The 11,100-nt window shown below is 44.1% G+C and overlaps 1 pseudogene; it reads right to left on the bottom strand.

Annotated features, from left to right (window-relative positions):
• Positions 1-282: 282 nt before the first annotated feature.
• Positions 283-8,770, bottom strand: LOC108533753 (60S ribosomal protein L22-like 1; annotated as a pseudogene).
• Between the last annotated feature and the right edge of the window lie 2,330 nt (positions 8,771-11,100).

Raw genomic sequence — 11,100 nt, forward strand, 5'->3', positions numbered from 1 at the left:
CCCCTCAGCAAGCCACTTAGACTATGAGGCCACCTTGAAAAAGGGAAACTGTTGCACTGTGGTACTATCCAAGTAGGAAGATCCCTCACCCTTAAGGCCCCAACAAAAGCCTGATAATCTTCTCCTCTTCTTGAAAATGTAGCAGAAAGAAAATTGTCTCTTTTTTTAAAAGAGTGCAATTTTTTTTATTCAGTGATAAACTAAAAGCCAATTTCTTGGTATTTCTCACATATACTTCATTTATTTTGTTAATAAGCAAAGCCCTACAAGGGAAGCCTTTGCCTAGTCCTCCAACTCTGATTCATCTTCTTGACTAACCTGGAAGTAATGAAGTTCATAAGTCTCCTGTCAGATGCAACCACTCAAAGCCAATCATGAAGATTGCTCTTCTTAAGGTATTTCTTGGTAAGGTATTTCAAACACCTTTTAGAGAACTGTTTCTGAGAAAGAATGTGATTTTATTGAAGCATTCAGTGTGAACAACATTCCCAAGATATCCAGTTTTGTCATTGACTTTAACCTTCTCCCGTAGAAATTGTTCAAAATTTCCAGAATCAAAAATTCCATCTTCTACTGGATGAGTAAGGTCCAAATTAAACTTCCAGGTTGACTTCTTGGGCTTCTTGTCTTTCTGCGGCGCCCTTGCAAGTCAGCCACGCGAGCAGAGAGAAAATTGTCTCTCTTTTTTTTTTGAGATGGAGTTTTGCTCTTGTCGCCCAGGCTGGAGTGCAATGGCGCAATCTGGCTCACTGCAACCTCCGCCTTCTGGGTTCAAGCGAGTCTCCTGCCTCAGCCTCCCGAGTAGCTGGGATTACAGGCATGCATCACCATGCCCGGCTAATTTTTTTTTTTGTATTTTTAGTAGAGATGGGGTTTCTCCACATTGGTCAGGCTGGTCTCGAACACCCGACCTCAGGTGATCCACCCGCCTTGGCCTCTCAAAGTGCTGGGATTACAGGTGTGAGCGCCTGCCCCCCGCCTCTTTTTTTTTTTTTTTTTTTTTGAGACCAGGTTTCACTCTGTTGCCTAGGCTGGAGTGCCTTGGTGAAATCATGGTTCACTGCAGCCTCGACCTCCTGGTCTCCTGCATTGGCCTCCCAAAGTGCTTGGATAACAGGCATGAACCACAAATGTAGGCCAGTGCCTGGCCTAAAATTCTACCTTCTCTCTCGTTAAGCCACTTATTTTGATTTTTTTTCTATTATTTACAGCCAACCTTAACAATCCTACCTAATAAAGTCAAAAAGGGTTTACTCATTCTAACTCCAAATACAATCACCCTCACTCAAAAATGAAACCTGGGATATAGCAGGGCTGAAAACACACACTCAGCTACATGACATCCCAGGAGGCCTACCAAGGCTGGGTGCCTCCCTGCTGACCTGCTCACATTTATAATTTTCCTGTGGGATTTTAGAAGTATGTGTTTCTTTCCCAGCATTCAATTCATACATGCTGCCTGTTTAACTACATTTCTCTTCGGATAGTCAGTGATACCGAAGGAAAGCTGAAGGACACAAGAAGGAACACATTCATTCTCTTTTCCCTATCTTTTCGCCTGGCCTCATATTTTCATTCCTCTTTATAGTCTTACCCTTACTCTTTATTCTATTCGTACAGTTGGCACACTTTTGGCCTCTGTCTTTGCTGCCTCCAGAGCTTCCAGGTATTTATGTTATTGTTTAATTTTCAGTGCTTTAAAAATATGCCTTTAGAGGCCAGGCACAGTGGCTCACACCTGTAATCCCAGTACTTTAGGAGGCCAAGGAGGGTGGCTCACTTGAGGTCAAGAGTTCAAGACCAGCCTGGCCAACATGATGAAACCCCCATTTCACCTACAAGTAGAGAAATTAGCTGGGTGTGGTGGCATGTACCTGCCATCTCTGCTACCCGGGAGGCTGAGGCAGGAGGATCTCTTGAGCCCAGGAGGCTGAGGTTGCAGTGAGCTGAGATCATGTCACTGCACTCCAGTCTGTTTAAAAAAAAAAAAATGCCTTTGGAAAGGTAAACATCCCACACATGTTAAGATAATAGGACAGTCCTGCTGGTAAACCATCCCCCAGAGCTTAGGACAGTTTCCGTCAGGCCCTTGGCAAAGAAATGCAGCTCCACGAGCCAGGGGATGGTGATTCCTGCTTGACTTGGGAGTTGAGTGGGAGAATTCTGGGTTTCTCTCACTGCACTGTGGTTGCAGATGTGCACTGGCCACCTGGGTGCTAATCTCAGCCCTGCACCTCACTATCCTGAGCCTTTAATCAGGTATTTTTTTCTGCTCATAATTTGAATGAAGGGTTCCCTCACAGCCCTAAGAATCAGGCCAGGCAAGGTGGCTCACGCCTGTAATCCTAGTACTTTGGGAGGCTGAGGCAGGTGGATTACCTGAGGTCAGGAGTTCGAGACCAGCCTGGTCAACATGGTGAAACCCATCTCTACTAAAAATACAAAAATTAGCCAGGTGTGGTGGCCCCCTGCAATCCCAGCAATTTGGGAGCCTGAGGCAGGAGAATCACTTGAGCCTGGGAAGCAGAGGTTGCAGTGAGCCGAGATGGCACCACTGCACTCTAGCCTGGATGACAGAGTGAGACTCTGTCTCAAAAAAAAAAAAAAAAAAAAAAAAATCAGTACCAGCTCTCCTCTGCAGTCTGTCTCCTTAGCATTTACCCCCCCACCAGATTGTATCAGTTGATAAATATTTATTCAGCACCTCCTATACCAGGCACTGTGCTAGACTCTGAGATGCTGTCATGGACCAACAACCATGGAGCTCAGCTTTGGACAGAGGAGACAGACGGAAAACAAACCAGGCCCTGATTAAATGGCAGGCATGACCAGTGCTCTGTGGTCAGCCAGTGCTGTGGGAGGCCATCATCACTGTGGGAAGCCCAGGCTGGTCTGGTGCCTCAGGAAATCTTCCCGGAGGAGGTGATATTTATTTATTTATAATTGAGACAGTGTCTCCCTATGTTGCCCAGGCTGGTTTCAAACTCTGAAAATCAAGCCTAATTCTCCCACTACAACCTCCCCAGTGCTGGGATTACAGGCATGCGCCACTGCACCCCACAGTAGGTGATATTTAAAGCTTCGTGCAATTCTGAAGAAAGATGCCACATTCAGCTATTATTTTTAAGTCATTCAGAAAATATATGTCGCATAAGAAGTGTATGTATAGGGCAGGAACATACATAGCAAAGTACACTCCTCTGTCTCTAGAAACGATAGTTTTTATGTCCCAAAGGAACTGTAATGATCTGATATTGAATCACAAAATGACTGAACTCACTCAACTAGGAAATTGTCTATGTTCAAAAGAGACAATTCAGTTCCCCAAGGATAGACTATCATGAAATTTGAATGTAACTAAGACTCCAGACTAGTGACATCTCCAAATCTGATGCTTCTCTGTCATCCTGGTAGAGTTATCTTGGAGCGATAAGCGAACTGCGTGCTGTCATCCCGCTCCATGAGCTAATGTTTCACAGGCTGACAATGACAGGGTGATTGGCTTTGATTAAAACATATTTTCAATTATCCCTTGGGTACTTAACAGCATGTTAGGTTTGCATTATAAAATGAACCCAAGGTCCTCCAAGGATCCCACAAGACGGTCCAAAGTCCTTATTGTGTGTGCATTTGGTTAATTATTGGATTGCTCAGAAACGTATTCACGAATTGACTTCACTGCACAGTAGATGTCTAAATGGTTAATGAGAATTCCTCCTCGGAGAAAAACCGGACCCGTTTTTGACCCGCCTGCAGGGCTGTGATTTCTAAACCACTAGAGGGAGCAAGAGGCCACCTCAGAACTAAGTCCACCGTGGGCGAGTCCTCATTTGGTGCCTGAAACCAAGCCAAGTGTTCCCAAATGTTCTGGAAAGGAACCAAGTCAGGGCGTCTCCCATCTCTAAGCCTCCCCAGGCACCCCTGAAATCTGGTGCAGTTCCAGGCCACTCTTCAACAAGCCTGAGGTTCCACTTGAAGTCCCGACGCTGTTTGGAGTCATCCTCAGGACACTGGGGCTCGTGTGTCAGTGCTGGGGGAGGGGAGGAGGAGGTGATGCGATTCCAGCTGCAGCCGCTACCATTCCACCGCGGGCCAGGCCCTAATAGGCGCACAAGTTATTTCAACTGGAAGAGGGACAAATATAAAGCCATGACCACACGGAATCGGGGCGCTCTACGCAAACTAAGAGGTTTGGGGGGCGGGGCGGGGGGCTTCTTGGGCTGCTGTCTGAGTCGCCTTTAAGAGTAAGAAGAACCGGGCCTGGCGCGGTGGCTCACGCCTGTTACCCCAGCACTTTGCGAGGCCGAGGCGGGAGGACCACGAGATCAGAAGTTAGAGACCATCCTGGCCAACATGGTGAAACCTCGTCTCTATTAAAAATACAAAAATTAGCTGGACGTGCTGGCGCGTGCCTGTAATCCCAGCTACTCGGGAAGCTGAGGCAGGAGAATCGCTTGAACCAGAGAATCAGAGGTTGCCGTGAGCCAAGATCGAGCCACAGCATTCCAGCCTGGCGACAGAGAGAGACTCGGTCTCAAAAAAAAGAACGGGCCGGGCGCGGTGGCTCACGTCTGTATTCCCACCACTCTGGGAGGCCGAGGCAGGCGAATCACTTGAGGCTAGGAGTTCGAGACCACCCTGGCCAACATGGAAAAACCCTGTCTCTACTAAATATATAAAAATTAGCCGGGCGTGGTGTCACATGCCTGTAGTCCCAGCTACTCGGGAGGTTGAGGCACAAGAATCGTTTGAACCTGGGAGATGAAAGTTGCAGTGAGCCGAGATCTTTTCAGTGCACTCCAGACTGGGCGACAGAGTGAGACTCTGTCTCAAAAAAAAAAAAAAAAAAAAAAAAGAAAAAAAAAGAAAGAGAAAAGAGAGAAAGAGAGAGAAAAACGACCAGAGGTGTGTTTCTTCTAGAGGGAACTGCATGAACAAAGGCATAGGGACAGGAGTGGGGAGAGGGTTGGCGGTGAACTCCATCAGTGGCTGCGACCAGCGGGTCTTGCTCCTATAGACACTTTTGAGTAGATTTAAAATGCAACAGGGCCCCAGCAACTTCAAAGAGGTAAGGGAGGAGCTAAACTTAAATTCCACTCAAATTAAATGTCTAAAATTGACTCCTGTAACATAGATCCGTGGCTCATAATGTCCACTTTGCATCAACTGCTGAAATTCTCAAACATTAAAAAAAAAAAAAAAAAAAAAAAAAAACTTGGCTGCTGGTAAGAAATAGCATAGTAGGTTTTGCCTTTATTATCACAAAAACAGTATTTTGACAGACTAGACTTCATTGTGGAATTAGAAGATTTAACTTTCTGAGGTTTTTCCATAAAAGCAACATTCTAAAACAAGCATTCATTATAGAAAATATTTATTATCAAATACTATCTTATGGCAGCCCTGTGAAAAACTTGATGTTATTGTGGAAAGCCGCATTTTGTTCACTTGAGAAAATAAAGGTTGGCTGAATCAAAATGATTTATCCAACTACAAGATTCATGTATTTGTGGTTATGTTGCTACAGCCACCCGCACACACACACACACACACACACACACACACACACACACACACACACGATATTGCTAATTCAGATTTAATGCTTGCCTCTATTCTGGTCAAATTCAGGCATGATCATGATGATTTCCAAGATTTGTGTTTATTCTCTAACATTAACACATATTGTACTAAATAAGAGTGCAATGACATATTTTTATTTGTAAAGATATATGAAAGTAAACTTGATTTAACGTATACTTCAATACTCTTTGAGACAATTAGAGACATACCAGACTATCACATACACAAAAAGTAAGGAATGACTAATATAAATTCTGTCAAAGATTCCTGTGGGTGATTCGAATTTGCCAGTGACAGAATCTGGATTAGATTAGGCAGTTCTGGCCTATGTAACTGTTGCAGCCAAAAATCCCTTGAATGTCAGCGATTCGTTTGGTTTAACCTAATACCCACCCATGAACCTGGTTTATTGCCATAGAAGTTTGCATCAAATATTTATTCTGCACATTTAATAAACAAGTCGTCTAGGGCTATGTGTGATAGATTTAAGTTTTGCCCTTAGCATCCAAATGAGACTGAAAGTATTTCCAAATAGTAGGCAATTTAAAACTGCAGGCTCACACTTCAGATAGTGGTTATCTTATCTGCCTGTCTGAGTCCTGTTTGCTTTCACTAAAGCCACTAATAGAACCTGAGAAAGTGGGATTGGAGATTCAAGAGTTCCCTTTTCACCCCACCTGGAGGACAAAGGAAGAGCTTTTCTGATAGGTGCTGCTTAGTACTCCATCTTGGAGCACAGGTTAAAATTCACAGCCCTCTCTGTAACCTTTTCAAGTTTCATTCTAAAGCTGTGTGACAAGTACCTCATCCTTGTGTCACACGTGCAATCACACACACCACCTAGAGGATAAACACCCACTGGGTCTACATTTTACCTGAAAGTTGAATGAAAAATAAATATTTCAATTACCCTGGTACTTCCAAAATCCCGATGGACCAATAGAAGTATACAGGTCATTTCCTTTCAGTTTAGTTTTGCTTTTCCATTTTATATGGCCCGGTATTTCCAATGCCATTTTACTCCTTCCAAAGCATATCTGAATATATGAGCTTATTTGATGATCCTCACAGCCACAGAAAGAAAGGGCAGCGATTTATCACCATTTGCACACAGAAACTGAGTAGAAGGCCAGGCATACTGGCTCATGCCTGTGGTCCCAGTACTTTGGGAGGCTGAGGTGGGCAGATCACTTAAAGCCAGGAGTTCAAGACCAGCCTGGCCAACATGGTGAAACTCTATCTCTACTAAAAATTTTTAAAAAAAATTAGCCAGGCATGGTGGTGCACACCTGTAATCCTAGCTACTCAAGAGACTGAGGCATGAGAATCACTTGAACCTGGGAGGCAGAGGTTGCAGTGAGCCCAGAGAGCACTCCAGCCTGGTGATGGAGCAAGACTCTGTCTCCAAAAGAAAAAAAAGAAAGAAAAAGAAAAAAATAAAAAGAAACTGAGTAGGAGAGGTCACTGATTTACTCAAGCTACTCAGATAAGGAAAGAACAGGGACCCTCCTGGCTCCCAGCAATGATATTTCAAACATCATTGTGCTCTTTGCCATTTGAAATAATTTATGTGCACATAATGGGGACAGAGTTGCTAACCAAAGAACTCAAAGGAAAACATTCTTTTTGTCCTTTCATCTAAATTGGGTGGGCTTTAGTGTTCCTTTGTCTTTTTATTTTTTTTTTTCTTTTTGAGACAGGTCTCGCTCTGTCACCCAGGCTGGAGTGCAGTGGCATAATCACAGTTTACTGCAGCTTCAACCCCCGGGCTCAAGCAATCCTCCAACCTCAGCCTCTTGGGTAGGTGGGACCACAGGCGTGTGCCATTACACCTGGCTAATTTTTGTATTTTTTGTAGACATGGGGTCTGGCCATGTTGCCCAGGCTGGTCTCTAGCTCCTGAGCTCAAGCAGTCTACCAGCCTCCACTTCCCAAAGTGCTGGGATTATAGGCGTGAGCCACCACGACTGGTCTCCTGTGTCTTTTTCCTAGCCTCATGGTTCACACTGTATAAATGCCACTAAATTCAAAAGGTCATTTGGATACAGTACCTTCTACATGCAAGGCTGAGTACTTGGTGACCAGGAAGAAACAGCGAGGAGATAAGAAATAGAAAGTAATTTCCCAGAAGTTTATGAACAAATTAGCATATGAACAAATGCATGGAACCAGTGACTGAGTGCCTGGGTGGGGCATCGATTGACCAGAACAATGACGACTTTTGAGGGACAGGATTTAGGTTCTCACCAGATCACAGGAGTCAACAAATCCTATTCAAGCTCCTGTAAACCTCCTTCTTGTCCTGTATTATCTCAGTTGTTGATGTCACAGTTCCAAGGGTCCCTTCAGCCTGGACATTGTCCTTGACTAACCCATCCCCCGCCCCTTCAGAATCTGCCCAGTTCCCTAAACTGGGAAATCTCCAGACTGACCTCCCAAATCATTCTTGGCACCAGGTCTTTCTTTCATTCCTTCTTGCCTCCAGGACCTTAGTTCAAGTCCTTGCCTTCGCTTGTCCAGACTGTGGTCACAGCCTCTTAACTACATCTCCCAACTCCAATTTTTACCTCTTTTCCTCACCCCCCACAGTCCTACCATAAGGATCCTTCTGAAATGCAAACCACACTGCGCTATTCAAAGGTGTTCAATGACTATAAGCTTGAGTGCGAGAATCCTCTGCAGAGCCTACCATGCCTACCATATAATATAGGATCCCCGATGCCCTCTCCTGCCTTGCCCCGGACACCCCCACCTGCACCCTGCAGCTCCAGCATCTCAGCTCTTTCAACATTGTGTTGTTTGGGTCAGAACCTGGGCAGCTCAGAAAACACTCTTCGTTTTCCGTCCACTTTGTGTTCTCTGGCTGGTACTTTTGTTTCCTTTCCTTCTTATCCTAGGAAAATTCTTTTCTTTAATTGCAACACTCCCTGACCTAAAAAGAAGACATGGGAATTTTCCACTTTCTGGCCAAGAGAGAGGAATGCAAGGACATACTCATCACTTTTCTGGTGGCAGGAGTTTGCTTGTCAGATCCAGAGCTAAAGGAGTGGAGAAGAGTTGGAGGAGAGACTGTGAAATCCTGGGAAGAAAATTCTTTTGAATGTGAATGTTCCCTCTTTTTGTCCAGAGAGTCCTTGTCAAAGCTGGCAAAGCTATAGGTGTCCTGAGTCATTTTGATTTTCTCCATTTCCTCTAAAATCAGCCTTGCACCAATAGACGTGATGGGAAGCCTTGAGTCCTGAACTGTAGATTTTCACCCAAGCTTGATTCTTCCCTAGACTTTCCCGTCTCAAATAATAACACCACCACTCAGTAGCCCAGGCCCCAGATCTAGTAGTCTACTTTGTTCTTCCTTTTCTCTTAACTCCCATTCAGGCCAATAGCAAGCTTTAAGTTTTTTAATTTTTAATTTTTTGTGTGAGGTGGATTATCACTCTGTGCCCCAGGCTAGAGTACAATGGCATGATCTTGGCTCATTGCTACTGCTACCTCCTGGCTTCAAGCAATTCTCCTGCCTCAGCCTCCCAAGTAGCTGGGATTACAGGTGTGCACCACCATGCCTGGCTAATTTTTGTATTTTTAGTAGAGACTGGGCTTCACCATGTTGGTCAGGCTGGTCTCGAACTCCTGACCTCAAACAATCCACCTGCTTTGACCTCCCAAAGTGCTGGGACTACAGGCGTGAGCCACCGTGCCCGGTCAATGGCAAGTTTTATTGATTTTTACCTTCCAAGAGTCTCTCAAGTCTGTCCACTCCTCTGTTGCTCCACAGCGTCAATCTAATCTCAAGAGGTTCCTCTCTCCAGGAATCACCTTCCAATTGCTTACCTACATCAACTCCTGCCTTTGTCAATTCATTCTCCACACAGCAATCAGGGTACCCTTATTAAAACATAAAGTCTTATTTTTGGCCTGGTGTGGTGGCTCATGCCTGTAATCCCAACACTTTGGGAGGCCGAGGCGGATGGATCACCTGAGGTCAGGAGTTCAAGGCCAGCCTGACCAACATGTTGAAACCCTGTATCTACTAAAAATACAAAAATTATCTGGTCATGGTAGTGCATGCCTGTAATCCCAGCTACTCAGGAGGCTGAGGCAGGAGAATCGCTTGAACCCAGTAGTTGGAGGTTGCAGTGAGCCGAGATTGCACCATTGCACTCCAGCCTGGGCAACAAGAGTGAAACTCCATCTCAAAAAAAAAAAAAAAGTCTTATTTTTTATGCAAGTTGTATGTAGGTTATTCAAATATAACGTATATTGTATAACTCAGTGGTTTTACATAAAAGATGATACTCATGTCACCAATGCCAGATCAATACATAAGATATGACCAGCATCTCAGACACCCACTCATGCCCCTTCCATGCTACCGCCTTCCATGCTACCTCATCCTTTATTATTATTATACTTTAAGTTCTAGAATACATGTGCAGAACGTGCAGGTTTGTTACATAGGTATACACGTGCCATGGTGGTTTGCTGCACCCATCAACCCGTCATCTACATTGGGTATTTCTCCTAATGCTATCCCTCCCCTAGCTCCCCACACCGCAACAGGCCCTGGTGTGTGATGTTCCCCTCCCTGTGTCCATGTGTTCAGAACATGCAGTGTTTGGTTTTCTGTTCCTGTGTTAGTTTGCTGAGAATGATGATTTCCAGCTTCATCCATGTCCCTGAAAAGGACATGAACTCACCCATTTTTATGGCTGCATAGTATTTCATGGTGTATATGTACCACATTTTCTTTATTCAGTCTGTCATTGATGAGCAGTTGGGTTGGGGAACCACTGTCTTTACTTCTAACACCATAAGATTGCTTTTTCCTGCTTTAAAACTTTATGTAAGTAAAATCATCCCATGCATCCTCTTCTGTACCTGGCATCTTTTATTCAACATTTTGTTGATGAAATTCATCCATGTTGTCACTTATAGTTGCAGATTGTTTAGTCTTATTCCTGGGAAGTATTTCATTGTATGAATTTACCACAATTTATTTACCCATTCTACTGTTGATGGATACTTGAGTAATTTTCAGCTTTTGACTATTATGAGTAATATTGCGATGAGCATTCTCATGCCTTTCTTCTGGTGAGTGTATGTATGCATTTCTGTTGAAATATACCTAGGAATGAAATTGTTGGGCATGGGGTATGCATACTTAAGTAGATATTGCCAATTTCCCAAGTACTTATACCAATTTATACTCTTACTGAAAAGATATGAATGTTCCATTTGCTCTGTATTTTTGCCAAGATTTGATGTTTTTTTAATCTTAGCCATTCTCATGGGCAGCATGCTCTTTCATAAATCTGATTAATGTCACCTCCTACTTAGTGGCCATCAATGGCTTCCCATTGAATTTAAAACAAAACCCAGACACCTAAATGTGGCTCTGCCTACCTTCTCCAATGTCATCTCATACCACTCCTTTTCCTTTCTACAATGGTCTTTTCCTTCTTAAGATCTATCAAGCTCTTTCCCACATCTGGATCTGCAGACTGCTTTCCTCTGCCTGGA

Source organism: Rhinopithecus bieti, unplaced genomic scaffold (genome assembly GCF_001698545.2).
Source record: "Rhinopithecus bieti isolate Rb0 unplaced genomic scaffold, ASM169854v2 scaffold_11842, whole genome shotgun sequence".
Lineage (NCBI taxonomy): Eukaryota > Metazoa > Chordata > Mammalia > Primates > Cercopithecidae > Rhinopithecus > Rhinopithecus bieti.